We start from the raw sequence: 17,276 nt of genomic DNA, 5'->3' as shown, positions 1-17,276 counted from the left end.
AGAAATGCAGGCCTCTGCTAAAGAAATAACTGGACAGCTGTGATCAAATCACGTTGGAAATATGACGTACTTAACAGCAAGATTACAAAGAAAATTATGAGTCGGAGATAATTCTAGAAGCAATTACAATTATTCTAGCGAGTTGATGCAATTACAGTTATTCTAGCTTCTACTCAGTGGATTTGACAATGTTTAGTTTTCTGCTCCGGAATTTACAGAAAAATTTCGAGTACATAGAAAGAACAGTAATGCATTAGTAGGCAATTCAGACAACATTAACTCCGATTTCCCAAACCTGGGGCTTTTGAAATAGAAGCAGTTTTGATAAGAGGATAAGAAATAATCTTAAAATGCTGTTTGTAACATGTAAATAGAAAGCTGTACACTATTTGTAGTAATAACAAATTTGTTAGAGAACTGCTTACAATCCTGCCACCTCAATAAGAAAGAATTTTTATTTTTCCACATTCTACTTCTGTTCCTATAAAGTTTTGTGTAGTGATTCCGACATGGATCATACCACGTTGTGTTCATTTTAACCTAACAGGAATACTTTATTATTATATGTCATAAATATAGTTGCAAAGAATTCTGTTGACTACCCACCATATCTTAAACTTTCTTTAATAAGACAACTCCAATTGTACATAAGATTCAGTGATCAATTTTACTGTATTTTTCTCTTTGAGAGGTGATAATAGTGGAGTAAAGAGCATAAAACTTTTTAAAGTAAGTTTAAGATTTTTAAATGTAATATATATTGCCAATTGCTTTCCAAAAGGTAACAGTTTTCACTTTTATTAGACAGGAGACCATCGAAATTAATCATACATAATTAGTAATGGAAAGATAGAAGCCTTTAAAAAGTTTTTGTCATGGCCAAATTCATTGTGAATATTTAACTCTTACTATAGGAGAGAGATAACTCCCAACCTCCTAGATATCAGATCTACCGAGTTCATGCCCCCTGAAATTGAAGAAAGCACAAAGGAAATAAAGAGTGGGAAAGGGAAAGGGCAGGAATGGTGTTATAGATTAAAAACTGGTAGTCAGTTTAGCCAGTAAAATTAAATCACGTTGCCAGCATAAATAGAGATGTGGAGAAGGAGAAAAGAGGTGTTGTGGGTTTCACTAAGTGTTGCTGTTTGAGCTGTTGGTTCCCTTGGAGGAGCTCTGGTCCTTACATCAAGCATTACTTCCTGGCTCTGGAGGGGAAGACTTGTGCCATGTGCCTTTAAATCTCCAGGACAAACTCATCACTGTGGCTTCCTGGCCTGTACCCCACTGTGCTTATCGTTGGAGGAGCACAGGACCTCCATGTCACTGAGGATGGTTGTGGTGTTTTTCAGAACGAACCTGGTCCTTGTTTTGAGTGTGACTTCTGAGCTCCAGCATAGAACACTCCCCGCTGGCATAGACTTTTTAACTTTCCACTGCTGACCCTGGGGCCTTCCCAGCACCGATCTGTAAAACCGACTGGTGTGAGTCCCTTTGGGCTCTAGACCTCCAGTTGGACTTGTGGGAGGCATTGTCTTGGGCTCTAGGTTTTTATATGGACTCATGTAGGACATTGCTGTAGGATTTGGGCCCTTTGCTGAATAGTCTGTCTTTGGTGTTGTGGATAGATTTCTTGCAGTTTCTTGTGTTAATTCTGGGTGACCATCATAAAATAATATGATAAATTCCGTGTCCTGATTTTAATTGTTCACCTCACAACTCCTGACTACAACAAATAGGGAGCGACAGGAGGGGGGTCTCAGGTGGATTGTTGCCAAGGTCATTGCTCCAAGAAAGTTTTATAGGCCGAAGTCATCAAGTGGGGGCAACATGGGGTGAAACTATAATCAACCAATCAAATTACAAGTATATCTGCTTATCTAATATAAAATAGGAAAGTAGCATACACGGTAAAGGCATATGGAAGGCATCATCAATTCTTAGGGAATGTAAATCTGGCCATTGTGACTTTAATCTGGAGGTTTTGATTTCTTCAGATGCACCTATAGTTACAATCTTGATGAGTCCTTATTTTCTACACTGACTTTCTTGAGAGCCCAGCTCCTTTTTGACTACATTAACTTACATCAGCTGGGTGTGGTGGCGTCCTCATGAGGCTGAGGCCAAAGGAGCATTGTGAATTCAAAGCCAGCCTGAACTACAAGGAAATCCTGTATCAAAAAAAGCTTTTTAAAATCTAATTTAGCTGCATATAATATTACCACTATAATATTACCAGAACTGTTAAAAACTAAGTCTTTTTAAGTAGTTTTAACGATGAGTGCCAGATTTTTTCCACTTGTATTATTTTACAATCAGAAAATTGCTTGTAGTAGATAACTTAAAAAATTTAGAAGTGTATTAACAAAATACCAAAGTCAGTAATTTTACCACCTATCATTATATACTGAATTAGTAAAATAACTGGTGAATTGATTTTCAGTGTCTCATTTCTAGGCATTTAAAAGATACAGATATAATTAAAAAAGAATGAGGCTGAGGCTGGAGGATGATGTGAATTGTGAGCTCAGTTTAATGCCAGCCCTTGCACACTAGCTTGTGCAAGATGGTGAGACCCTACCTTAAAAAAAGGTTTAGTATATATGAAGTTTATCTTCCTTTGTATATTTTAATAAACTATAAAATGTAATTATTGTGATAAAAATGTCAGTACAGAAACAATGCATTTCATTGCCATCTCTACCTTTATTCTTGTTTTCCATTACTAATCACAACTGAGAAACTTTTGTTATATGTGTATAATTTTTACAGGATTAAGTGAAGCTTTCCTTACTCCCCAGCCCCTCAAAACATCAAACGTTGCTTTAAGTTTGGCTGACATATTTATTGTTAACAGAAGGATTAAATAACATAACTGTTAGTTCTTAGTGGGAAATTGTTGTTTATTATAGTAATTTCATTACTTTTTAAATTTTAAATTATTTTTCTTTTTTTTTTTTTTTTTTTTTTTTTTTTGTCTTTTTCCTTTTTATCGGTACTGGGGATCGAACTCACGACTGCCTGCTTGCAAGACAGGTGTTTCTGCCGCTGAGCTAAATCCCCAGCCCCTAAATTTTAAATTATTAAGAGCAGTATTGATGAGGGACTAAGTTGTACCTATGTATAGAAATGAATTCAACCTTCTTATTTAAATTTTGTTGCAGTAAGAGTTTCCCCAAAATGGAAGGATCACTCTGGAGTGATTATTTGCACTTGTTTTCCTAAGCATATATACAATGTTATATTAGTGTGTGTGTGTCCAGGATCATAGAAAATATAGTGAATATTCATATTTAAAAAAAAAACTTACACAGTAAAGGATACATTGCCAAGAATGATGCCATAGGTGTTTGAAGCAAGAAGCAGTATTTTGGGAGGGCTTAATGGCAATGTGTTTTTTACTGTAGTATGTTGGTTAACTTAAATGTTAACCATATTTTATGATCATCTTTTATTGATCAAATGTTTATGGCAATTTATATCAAATGAGAACATTGCACCATGTCTGAATCTGGCACCCTGTGAATTCTGGCTTTTCCCTAAGGTCAAAATAATTAGCAAAGACAAGCATTTTGAATAGTTTATTCATCATAGCCATAGCAGTACAACTAAAGACACTCAAAAAAGAAGACTTACAGAAATGCTTCAGAAAGTGAGGAGAACAATGGGATATATGTATTTGGAGAAAGAGGAAATATTTTGGAGGATTAATGACAAGTTTTTTTTACTGTGATACTGTTCAAAAATTTTAAACATTCATTGGATTTTTTTGCTATTTATAGCTCATATATCATTTTATATTTGTATGTTTATTTATTCACTTATTTATTTGATTTTTTTGGGACAGGGTCTTGCTATGTAGTTCAGGCTGGCCTTGAACTCATGTATCCTGGACTGACCTCAAACTCAGTGATTCTCTTGCCTCAACCTCTAGTGTGCTGGGATTACAGGTGTCCACTATCACTCACAGCAATGTTTATTGTTTTTATTCACCAGACTACGCATTACCTTCTTGAAGGATGTACATTTCTATATCTTAATGGCATAAAACAGTGCTGTTCAATAGAAATACAGTATTATCCACTAACATGAGAACATACATAATTATATATTTCTTAACTGTTGTACTTCCCCAAAAAGGCTCCTGAGATGAAAAACAGGGCAAAACCCCTGAGATGGAAAAGATGGGGTAGAACGACATCGTTTTTAGGAAGAAGCGCTTTTATTTTAGCTGGCCCAGTGACACAGTGCAGATGGAATTTGCAAAGCTGTGCAACTGAGTTAGAGTTTTGACTGATTTTTATAGTTCATTTATGATTAGCTCATTGATCATTAAGTACATAGTAATGAGAAACAGACATAAGGTGGGCCTTTGTTCCCCTTTGATTGAGGTAAGAGGCATTTCACAGTGGGTGGTTAGCTAATTCATAGCCCTTGGTCTATCAATTCTAGGAACATTTGTCTCTCATCAAGGGAAACATGGTTGACACAGCATCATTTGTCTCTTACAAGGGGAAGGAACAAAAGTTGACATAGCACACAGGTCACTAAGGTGGGGGGAATGACGCATTACAGAACAGCAGAACTACGCAGTCAGTTAATTTATAACTGTGGTTGGTGCTTGGTTACTAGGGTAACGAGCTCTGTACAGAATGACAATATTGCTAATAACTATCTTTTTAAGTAACTATGTTTGCTAATTATCTTTTAATCAATTATTTTAATTTTTCAGCATCTTAGTATAACATTAACCACATTGAAAGTCAAAAGATAGGTGAAATTAACTTTAATAATACATGTATATATATATCTAAAAATTTGGAATAGTCAATACAGCCATCATTGAAATTTTGTGTACAGTGTCCAATGTGTGGTATATATTTTAGATTTAGAGCATTTCTTAGTTTGCTGTAGTCTCATTTCAGTGTTCAGTGGTCACAAGTTACTATTAGATACCATATTATGATATTAGATACTATTAGATACCCATCAGTATCTATTTACTAATCAGTATCTATTTGTTTTAGTTAATTTTCTCTCATCCATAACTTATGGATATTTACCCAGTATCCATAAGTTAAATGAGGAAATGTTTATTTAGTTCAATAACTAATTGAAACTGGAGGATTCAATCCAAAGCAGGTGGTATGGCAGGCAGATGTTGCAGAGGAGAAACAGTTCATGGTGGACAGAAGGTAACAAAACCATAAGGGGTGATAACAGCTCTTTTTTCCCCTTGTACCTTATCCAAGCTACTTAGGCTAGGTTGCACTCACACCCTTAATCATAGTGCCCTTGATCCTAGTATTGCACCATGAATCAGTTCCAGTGTCACACACCCTAGATCCACTCATCTCTGAAAAAGGCTCACCTATGACCACATGAGGCTTTGTGAGCATGTCTAAACAAAGTCATAACACTAGTCGATAAATATTTTTAAGTGATTGAGAGAAATATTCCACAAAAGGGGAATATTATATTGTTCTATTAGAGTAACTTGACTAACCTGGGAAGATATGTACATTATGAAAAAGTGAAAAATTAAGTTTAATTATAATCCATTATCTTAAACAATGAGTACAGTATATATGTATTTATGTAAATGCATTAAATAATACTCAAAAAGATAATGCATTAAACCGTCATGGTGGAGTACCTGTGATTACAGGTACTCTAAAAGGCTGAGCCAGGAGAATTTCAAGACCAAGCTGTGCAATTTAAAAAGAACCTGTCTCAAAATAAATGTAAATTTAAAAAAAGGTTTGGGGATATAGCTCAATATCAAAATCCTGGATTCTATTCCCAGTATGGCAAAGAGAAAGACAGCAGTGTGGAGAGGATGTACTAATCTTTTAGCAGCGATTATTATATAAAAAGCAAGATGGATTTAATGGAGTAAAATTGATACTTTGCTTTTACCCTATACAGAGTTTTAAAAACATGGTAAATATGTACTTAGTTTTTGAAATATTATGAATAATAAAATATTTTTCTCTATTTTTATTTGATCTACTTAATCCACAGGGAAATGTATAAACTCCCTCATTATAATTACTTTGAGAAATTTGTGCTTTATGTGTTTGACTCTATATTATTCATCCTGCAAAGGTGGAAGTCTTCTATCTTTACATAGTAATCTAAGTCACATTCTTGTTACTGTGACATACTACCCATACCCATAAATTAAAAGAAAACACATTTTTTTGACTCAACATTTTTTAGAGGGTAGCTCCAAGGCAGAGAGGCACAACAGAGAAAGTTGCTCTTGTCACAGAAGAAGTTGAACAACCAGAGAAGGGTGGAGGCAGGAGATATGCCCTTCCATTCATGCCCTAGTGACCCACCTCTTTGCCCAGGTTCTAGTGCTTAGCATCTTAACTATAAACTCATCAGTGGCTAATCTATTGATGATTATTATAACCTATGATCCAAACACTTCCCAAAAGCCCCACCTGTGAGCTCAAAAGGCTTCGTAATACAGTTTTTTTTTTTTGTAAAATATAAAAAGACTTCTCTGCATCATTTAGTATTTTCATCTTAAAAATATACCTGATTTCAGTGCTTTAACTTTTGCTGTTTTTGTTTGATGAACCTCGGGTCATATATTTATTATTTTATATTTAATCTGAGTCATTTTGTTCCAAGTGTTTGAAAAACAGAAGACAGATTGACTCTTATTTTTTGCTTCTTGACTTAAATCAGAATTTTTAAATTTTGCAGATTAAGTTTTTCCCTTGTGATTAGTGACTTAAAGTTCAGTTTCCAAAGCTGACCCTGAACATGTTAATGACTTTGTAAGTTACTGAGCATCTGTAAGTTACTGAATGTTTCTTCAGTTTTCTTATCTGTAAAGCAGTAATAATAGGATGTTATAAAGATTAAATTAATGCATGTAAAACATGTAGTGTGAGCATTAATAAGTATGAAAAAATTAGCAATAAATAGGGTATTATGGTTTATGTTTTGATGTTCCCCCAAAGCTTCATGCAATTATAGGTGAGGCTTTTTTTTTAGAGGTGGCTGAATATCGAATGTATCATGCTAGGATGAAGGGTTTGTGATTACTAATTTAGTCCACTGATTGGTGTGGCACCACCCTAAGCCTAGATAATATAAAAGGGGCAGAAAGAAGCTGCTAACATCACTTGCCTCGTTTCTTCCTTGTTTTTTCTGTCTCATTACTGCCATGAACTTTCTCTTCTGCCATGCCATTCTGCCATGCCACTCTGCCTTGGAGTTAGCCAATTATGGACTGAAACATGTACAAACTGAGCTAAAATACAACTCTCACCCTTTAACTTTGGGTGTCAGGTAGTTTTCTCGGCAATGAGAAAAAGTAGCTGAGACATATGGTTAGAAATAAGATGTGCAGTTCTGCTCTCTGTTTCATTTTATACATGTAGTATGCCTGTGCTTCCCTATTTTTATTCTATTTGCAAAGTAAATATATGTTTGCTTTTTAAACTTTTCTCTGTGATTTTCAAGATATACAGAATCCACAAAAATGTACATACTTTAGGAAAAGAGAAATAGCAGGGGCTGGGGATTTAGCTCAGCGGCATAAGCACCTGCCTTGCAAGCAGGCAGTCGTGAGTTCAATCCCTGGTACCAGTAAAAAGGAAAAAGACAAAAAAAAAAAAAAAAAAAAAAAGAGAAATAGCATGATTTTTATTTAACAGTTGGTGTTACCCATGTATGAGGGACCTTAAAGATGTCATGTATCATAGAAAACCCACCACACTGCTGGCTCTTAGAGAAGAAATTGATGATGTGTGAGCAGCAATCTTAATGACCAAGGTTACCCAAGCAGCAGTTCACCATACTGAAGGGTAATGACTACTGCTTTATAATTGTAAAGGCCAATGGTAACTTGTATTAATCTCATGATTTGCAAAATAAGTTTAGTATTAAAATATTTATGAAAGTTTTTCTTTTTCTGAAATGTGCATACATTTTTGGCAGACTTTGTCTATCATGGTTATAATTCAATTCATAAAATAGTACATAGTAAAAGTATGTTGGTCCTACCCTAAATACAGAGTACAGTGGGGAATCAATATGATACATTGTCTACCCTCTTTGTATTTGAATTTCTTTTTTTTTTAAATCATAGATGATAATTTATTTAAAGGTGAGGAAAAGAGAAGAGAGAGAGATGGAAGACAGCTACTCTAGATGAGAGAATATTTGAAAGTAAAGCACACCTGACTTTGTTGAGTAAGATAGATATGAATTAAATATTCTTCACATATTAATTCAATGTCTGATAATTGCCGTAAGTGCTAGAAAAGTACCTTGTACTATATTAGAGAGGACAAGGGAATTTGCCTGATTTAGATTGGGGTGCAGCCACAGATAGTAATTAGACAAACATCCCGAGGTGAAAGTTAATGTATCATTCTGTAAACTATAAAAATTCTGTAAACAAAAAAATCATTGAAGAGCCTTGTGTGCTTGTGTACACACACACACACCTAGTTTGGAGGTTGTAAGTTCTAAATGAGCCTAGGCAACTTAAGAAGACCTAACAAAAAACAAAAGTCATTGAGATGGGCTAAACTTCTCAAAGAAATAATGCCAGGCAAGAGTGGAGATGTATGCACATTCTAAATTATATGCAGAGACTTAGAGACTGTCATAAGAATGTTGGATTTTATATTTAGAGCATTAAAGAATAGTTTAAAAAGACAACATTTGGTTTATTACTATGTGAATAAAGACCTATTGACTGAGTTCCAGGTCCTTATTTCTAAATTGAAAGCCTAGTAAGTCTCTGCATCTGCAAGGGCATAAATTTTATGCCAAATTTTCATCCATTGCTTTTCCATGTCTTTTACATTCCTACAGTCACCATGAGAAATCCCTGCTAAATACAGCAGCCATATGAATGTTTTCCGTTCAGCTGAAGAGGTATCATAATAGATACAGTTTTTTGAATATGGCTATTGGTGCATAGAGAACATTTTACTTGTATTTCAGTCTTTGTGTATTTTACAGCATCTTGCACTCTACCACTGCAGCAGTTTGTCTGTTACAAGTTCCAACACTGAATGGTAGTGCTGGCATTTGTCCAATGTGTTTTACTCCTAAGACCCTCACTATATTTTTGGATCTAGTTCTAACATTAGATTGCTCCATGTGGTTCCATGGCCATTTTACAACATTTCAACTAGTCAAATATGTACTCCCACGACTGTTTTCTTCATCATCTGAGTCAAGGAGGTGTGTGTTCCCTATGTGTCAGTTGATCCTTGCTCCATTTTACCTTCACAGGAACTTTGACTCACGCGGCTAACATAAAAATTATCAGCAGCAGCTCATTATACTGACACTACTCTCCTGTTATGAAAACATATGTTTTACCATAATGAATCATCTTTACCATCCATACATGAATAATCTGATGACTCACTTTTACCTCCAAAACTTGCAAATCTGTTTTTGCATATACTATTGTACTGAATTGGGCTACTTCCAAAAAAAAAAAAAAATCAGAAGATGACTCTTTTTACAAACAAATCTAGAGTGATACATGTATGTTATACCTTCCATGATGCTCAGCTAAACATACACAAAAACTGTTCCACATAGCATGTGTGTGTGCAAATACTGGTTTGACACATTTGCACAGATGCACACACCTTGCCCTTTGCCCTACAAGTGGGTAAGCACAAAAGATTGCTTCCTGTATTCATCAGGGAAAGGTACTGAGATACACAGTCAGCTACTCTTGCACAAAAGTAAAAATTTACAGTAGCAAAGTACGGAATGTGTATGTGACACCTTGTGAGGAGCCTCCATACCACTAATGATGAACATTTTCGAGGCAAGCGCCAAAATTGTAACCCAAATCTCACTTTTTGTAAAGCGACGACACTGCAATAAAACCTGAATACTGAGGTTTTGTTTAGAAAAAACATCTTTTATCTTAAAAGATAAACAATAACAGGTATGCCATAAGTTCACTCCAACTACTTGGTACTATTTTCCACACGGTTGCCCAAATCTAGACTTCCTCCAGCAAGATACTAGGATTTTAATTTTTCCAAATTCATCCCAACACTTTTAATGTTTTGCCATCTTTTATAATTACAATTTTAAGAATTGTGATATGATAAAACCTATGGTTCCCTGATGATTAGTGCTGCTGAGCTCTTTTCTACATCTGTTGGGTATTTGTATTCCTTTTAGATATAGCTTTTCAGGTCCTTTTCTCCTTTTTTACTTGAGTTAATATTATTCATACAGATTTTATAAATGACTCTATCAAAATTTAGTTGCATGTTTCATTTTGGTAAATGTTGAATATCTTTAAATAAAGTAGTAAAACGAGATTGCCAAAACACCTTCAGCTATTAAACTTAGGTCCTTGTTCATGATAGGCAGATACTCTACCACTGAGCTATATTCTAAGCCACCAGAGAATTACAATTCTAAAATGTTAGATTAGAAACAATAATACACTGAAATCCAGCCCTACAAAGAAAGGAGGAACTAACATGTCAACTGTATGAATGACCTCTAGAGGTGGTGATTTTTTATATTTGAAAATATGAATATTTAAATTTAAAAAATATTACAGTAAAAGACACATTGTTGTTAGTTTCTCTCAAAATAGCCTCTATCTTTGAACACATTTATGCCACAAGGTACATATTTATACCCTTTGTAATTTATATTTTTACTTTCTAACACGTGTACAATTGTACAAGTACATACGATTTTCCTAGTGTGAGCCATCTTTGACTTTTTCTATAGACAGAAATCCTGATGGAAATTTAAATTCTCATACAAATATAGAGAATTTTTTATGTTACAAATCTCCTTTATGCTTTTTACTTTTTTATTTCCCATATGATATTTTAATATTTTAAAAACTTCACAAATGAGGTAATAATCATATATTTTGCCCTATACCTCACATTCTCATAATCCATAATTTTTCTCTTATCAGTGTGGAGAATAATCTAACAACTTCCCATTTCACTGCCTCATCTATCTTTCTTTTTCTATTCCAAGGCTTCATTGGTATCATATAAAATATTTGGTAGAGTGTAGTCAGTTTTCCTAATGATTTTTAAACCTGAAAGTGGGAGAAGTTAATATAAAATGATTCAATCCTTGACCAATAGGGTTGGTAGCCAGTGTATAAATGCTCTTTGATTCTATTTAGAATTCTGTCTGTAATGTGAACAGTATACTTGAAATGATTTCTGTAAATTTCAGAAGAATTGAGCTCAGGAACATATCACAGTAATTGTTTCAATAATATATCCAATATTTGATTTTCTTCCTTTCTTTTCCTTTCCAGTTTCCCACTCTTTTTTTTGAGTTAATCGCTCACTATAAATGATTTACTTGTAAGTCTTTGGCTCTGCTTTTCTGATGCAGACAAATTGAAATGTGTTGAAGTATGTGCGCTTTTGCTAAGCATGCTTTTTTAAAATTAATGCTTCATAGAATGAAGTTCACCATATCTCAGAATTTTATGGACTATAACCTGTACTGAAGTACAAGACAATTTTATAGTGTTTGAAGCTATCGTTAATTAAGAAGAATGACTTCCTTTTGCAATGATGTCAAGCATTTCTCCAAAATGACATTTCCTTTATTGTCTACATGCCAGAATTTCTAAACCTTTTCAATTTTCATAAAACTTCAGCACTTTTGATGATACACAGGAATGCTGAATGACTTTTTTTTTTAGATATGAATAAACCAACATGGTGAAGTTTATTACTGACACTTATTTGTACTGCACTTTTCACCAATTCAAAAATTTATAAAGTCTTATAGATTCTTCAAAATTTTATATGCATGATTGTAACTTCAAAGTATTCTAAACTATATTTTCTCAAAACTTTCCTATTTTAGGGATAGTTTATCCTGTGGCTTTCATAGGTTTAAACTAGAAACTTATGCAGATAATGAACATAGCAGGAAACAAGTTTTAAAAGATTACAGTATGAGGACATACAGATTTACTTGTAAGTTTACTAATATGTAACTTCTAGAAGGCAGTGATTTTTATCTTCTTTTTCATTATTATATACTGCGTGCTTTCTGATTGATACAGACATTCAATAAATATATTTTTGAGCTGGGCATGGTGGTACATGCTTATAATCCCTGCACTCCAAAAGCTGATGCAGGAGGATGTTGGTGAACGCGAGGACCCTCTGGACCCTAGTGAGTTCAAAGCCAGCCTGCACTATTCAAATTGAGACCTTGTCTCAAACAAACACACAAGCAAACAAACAAAATGTTTCAAATAAATAAATGCATACATACTAGGTAGGGAAACACCTCAGGAAGCAAATCCACGAGAATCACTGAATTACTTTTTTTAACCTGTAGAATGTGAAACAAAATTAAGAAACACATATTTAAAGAATTTAGAAAGGCAACAAATAATACTACAGTCCAAAAGAATATAGGTAAGAAAGTCTAAGTAGCTTTAAAACTAAGCTTTCATGGAAGTAGCAGAAGGAACACTCTTAAAGTTTATTAACTTGAAATTTCCATTAGATAATGTAGAATTTAGTGATGACTAGACAAAAACCTTAGTTTAAAACATTGATAGATATAAATATTATTTCTTTCCACAAGGTGGCAGCAAAGCAATTTATTTTAGAATCACAAAGCAATTTCAATCATATCAAATAAAATCTAATGTAAAATATATTGTGTAATCTAATGTACAGAGAATTAAAATCTAATGTATCAGAAATGTGGGAAAACTAAAACAATGCTTCTTAGAAGTACCATTTCATCAGTTTCTGTGACTATGTTTATCTCCTCTTCTGAAGTCTCAACTACTCCTTTCCTTTCCTTTCTTTCCTTTTCTCTTTCTTTCTTTCTTTCTTTCTTTCTTTCTTTCTTTCTTTCTTTCTTTCTTTTTCTTTCTTTTCCTCTAGTTTGCACTAAACACAACAATATTTTGGTCAATTGAATTATATCATATACTATATCCTATAAGATTATAATAAATATGAAAAATTCTTACCCTCTAGTGATATGATAGTGCAGTGTATTATTCATATTCTTGTGGTGTTGCCAATGTAAATACATCTGTTCTACCAATTGTATAACAATATAGTACATATAATTTTGTACAGTAAATAATTCTTAATAGTGATAATAAATTATTACATTGCTTATTTCTGTATTTACTATTCTGCTATTTCAAAAAATAGCAGAGCATTTTATGGTGACAATAGTGTCCTACATCTGTTGAATCTCTTGTTTTCTTGAAGATGCCCTAGCAAGTGATTGACCTATTCTATTTAAACTTGTACAAGTACACTCTGTGATGTTCAAGCAACAAGGAAAATCATCTAATGGTCTTTTTCTCAGAATATATCCTGTTATTACATAGCATGTGACTGTACCTCAAGGTTAATCTTAAATTGCAAAGCCAAATTTATTATTCACTAAAAACTTGAATAATTCCTCAAACTATAAAACTTAAAGAATTTTTTTTCAGGTATTCACTCAACAAATAGAGGCTTTGTGATATTTATAAGAAATTATTTATGATGGACACTAGAAATAGAAACATGAATATTTCATGTACTGTTTTACTTGTAAATCATCAATTTTAAAGATAGAATTTTGTCAAAATACTAATATAGGGAAAATATGGTTTAAGGTTGTTATGTTGTGTACCTAGATGTCCCCCAAGGCCTCATCAGCTCCTAGGTGAATCACTTCAGAAGCGGCTGGTTCTAGGGTATATGATACTGGGATTAAATTGTGTGATGCTGGGATTAAGGATCCATGATTACTAAATTAGTTCACTGATTGGTTAATCATAGTTCCACTTGTGCATAATGGAAAGGCCCATCCCAGTGTGGGGGCACCACCCAAAAGGAGGGTATCCTGGAATGTATAAATGGGGGAGGCTTCTACCTTGTTGCTTTGTGCTTTTTGCTTGCCCTGAAGCTTTTCCTGTGTGATGCTCCTCTGCTGTGCCTCCTTGGCCTTGGAACCAGCTGACTATGGATAGAAACCTGTACAAACTGTGAGCCAAATAAGGCTTTCTCCTCCTCTGACTTTGGGTGTTGAGTACATTGTCTCAGCAAGGAAAAAAAGTAACAGGACAGGTGTTGAAAGAAGTATGGAAGTGAGGAGTCAATCTGACTATGGAGCATCAAAGTCTGGATCTCAGGGAAAAGATCTGAGCATGGTAGTGCAATTATTTAAAAACTCGGATTGAAAAGTATACTCTTGGACGTAATACTGTATAGTGGCTATCTAACAGGTCTTCTCTATATCCCTATATCTACTTTTAAAACTAAGTAAAATAATAACAAAAGAGAAATTAAAAATAATGTGAATAGAGTAGGTAACATGACTAAATAATAGAGATAATGATAACTTTCAGAGAATTTTAGAAATAAAAAACTTGAAGTATTGTCAGGCTATATTTCATATTTCTCATTGAAAATAATTCTATAAGTTGAAAACTGGAAAAGGAAAGGTTCTAATATAGTCGAAATGGAAATTCAAGTAAGAAGGAAAGCAGAAAATATCTACTAAGCACTTTCAAGCACAACAGGCTTCAGTGGAAGCAGTTCAGGGAGTATTTGTTCACATTAAAATATAGAGGAATTCTAGGTATTTCTGTTTCAAATGTGTTTAAAAATAAAAATCATCATTTTTGTGAATACTGATAGCATTTTAAGTTTCAAGCTGTCATGTAATGAATACTTCATTGGCTGAATTTTAAATATTTTTTTTCATAATATTTGTTTATCTTTTTGTTATTGAAAATAAGTAAATATTTCTCAGAAATGTGACTTCAAAAGTTAAGTATAGTTTAGTAAACATATTTCTATATTGTTTGTGTTATTAAAGGTTAAATATAATTAAAGTACAGGGCACCTTGAAAATAAGAGCCAACTAAATTATCTAGCTCTGTACAGTATTATGATTTGGGTCACCTAAAATTATTTTAGTTGTTATGTATTATAGAAATATAACTATACTGCAACAATATAAATATTATATGTTATAATTAATAAAACTGAGAACAGGATGATTCCTTCATGTTTAGTACTTCCTTTGACAATAAGAACACTTCAGTGTTTACTTTATTATATGCTGTTTGCATTTACTCTTCACAGAAACTGACGTGAATATTTAATTATCTTGACTGCTTTAGGTTAGGGTGAGTAGCCATAAGGGATTCAATCAAGTTACCTAAGTTATTATAGCTGCTAACCTGCAAAACTATAATTCAAACTTTTATATTCTGAGTCAAGAGTTCACATACTTAATTGTGGATAACTAAAGTATTTAAATATGCTTATATTAAAATTGAAAGTTAATTAAACAGTTCTCATATATTTTGTGGTAACGTGTAGTTAATTTGAAGATACTTACTTTTAAAAGTTTGTTAATAATGTCTTCTCAGGAAGTGTTATTTTTGTATGCAAAGTTTAGTCCTAATTTTATTTTTAAGTATTTAGTGCAAAGACATTATATAATACTATGGATACCTAATATGTTTATGTGACTAAATTATGCAGTATAACTGCTAAGAGAAAATTGATTTAAGAAAACAATGCATTGTTTGAAAATAAGTTTAATTCTATTTTTTAAATTAAAATTTTAAGTTTTGGATGATTTAGGATTCATACGCTGGTGTTTAAAATTCTGTGATTTGATAAGACTATATACACTTTACCTGATTGCTTCCAATGGTAATGCAATGTAATACCCTAGTGTAAGTATTGTAATGAGGTAAACTGACATTGATCCAATCTGCTCACCTTAGCCAAACTTTTCTTATTTTGCACATGCACTTAAAAATATTTAATTGCCAGTGTGGGTAGAGAGAACCAGTAGATTGACCTCTACCTGCTGGCTTACATCACTGGAAGGCTGCTTCTTGCAGGCAGAGAGAACCAGCAGATGTACTCCAGCCTGCCTGCCACCACCACCAAAGGGCTTGCTTTCTCCAGGCAGTAAGCAGGATCAAGGATACGCAGCCAGGTAAGTCCCATGCACCTGTAAGGCACCATTGGAGGCTCATGTTCCCTTGGGCAGCCATCACCCACTGGGAGAATCAGACAAACACAGCCCTGTGTGCCAGAAGTCCCAGTGTAGTCACGCAGGCTGAAAGGAGTAGGCACCCCACACACATTTGGCCACTGGGTAAGCTCCAGTGTAGTGGCACAGGTCTGGAAAAGCCCATCTCACACCCTGATATCTCTCTGTAAACATGGGTCAGAGGAACCTAGGTTCCTGTCCCATTCCTGTACCGCATGGTGGGGCTGCCAAAGTGGGAAGTGCCTGGAGCTCCACAACCAGATTGGAAGGAACCTAGGAGAATGTCATGACGAAGGAGCAAAAGATACAGAACAAGTCTAGGAGATACAGTGAGGGAAGAAAAAAGAAGTCACACACCTGAAATCTTCAAGAGGATAGCAACTGAAGTAAAGAAACAACTTTATGAGGATGTAAAAGTAATCAAATCAGAAATAATGTCTCAGGTAAAAGAAGAAATTGCACACATAATGAAAAAATTGCTCAGCATATGCAAAGAAGACATAGATGAAAAAGAGTAACGTAGGAAAATGATGGAAATCTTGAAGGAATGATACAGAAAGGAATTACAACGCATGAAACAGATTCAAAAAATATCCAGGAAATTAAGAAGTCAATCAAAAGCTGGCAAAACTGCTTGAAAGAGACTGAAGATAAACTTTAAAACCTTGAAGATAGGACTTCAGCTAGCAATTGTGAATGTAAAGATCTCTTAAAAATAACAAGGAACCAGAAAATAACAATTCAAAGGCTGCACAATTACATAAAGAAACATAATCTAAGAGTGATAAATATCCATGAAGAAGCAATTTACAAAAGTAATACAAAAAACTTCCCAAACATGGGGAAAAGATTTGGCATTCAGATAGGTGATGCATATCAGACTCCAATTAGCCATAACCAAAGTAAATCTACACCCAGACATGTAATAGTCAAGATCCCAGGTATTCAGCACAAGAACAGAATTTTAAAAGTGTTAGAGAAAAGAAATTGATCATCTATAAGGGAAAACCAATTAGAATCATGACAGACTGACAGTCACCACAAACCATCAAGTCAAGAAGAGTTTGGAGTGAACTGTTTCAAGTCCCGAAAGAAAATAACTTCCAATCTAGATTGATGTACCTTGCACAACTTATTTTCAAAATTGGTAGAAAAATAAGATACTTAATGATAAAGAATAACTGAAGAAATTCATGATCACCAAACCAACCCTACAGAGTGCT

The 17,276-nt window shown here is 33.9% G+C and overlaps 1 long non-coding RNA gene across 1 annotated transcript in view; it reads left to right on the top strand.

The window, feature by feature from the left end:
- The window catches only part of LOC134477671 (uncharacterized), a 28,315-nt gene that overhangs the window by 405 nt on the left and 10,634 nt on the right, over positions 1-17,276 (top strand). The window lies entirely within an intron of this gene.

This window comes from Cavia porcellus, unplaced genomic scaffold (genome assembly GCF_034190915.1).
Source record: "Cavia porcellus strain 051 isolate PalLab524CR breed Dunkin Hartley unplaced genomic scaffold, mCavPor4.1 scaffold_9, whole genome shotgun sequence".
NCBI classification, from domain to species: domain Eukaryota; kingdom Metazoa; phylum Chordata; class Mammalia; order Rodentia; family Caviidae; genus Cavia; species Cavia porcellus.
The sequence above is the reverse complement of the archived record's forward strand: the minus strand, read 5'-3'. Positions and strand labels throughout refer to the sequence as shown.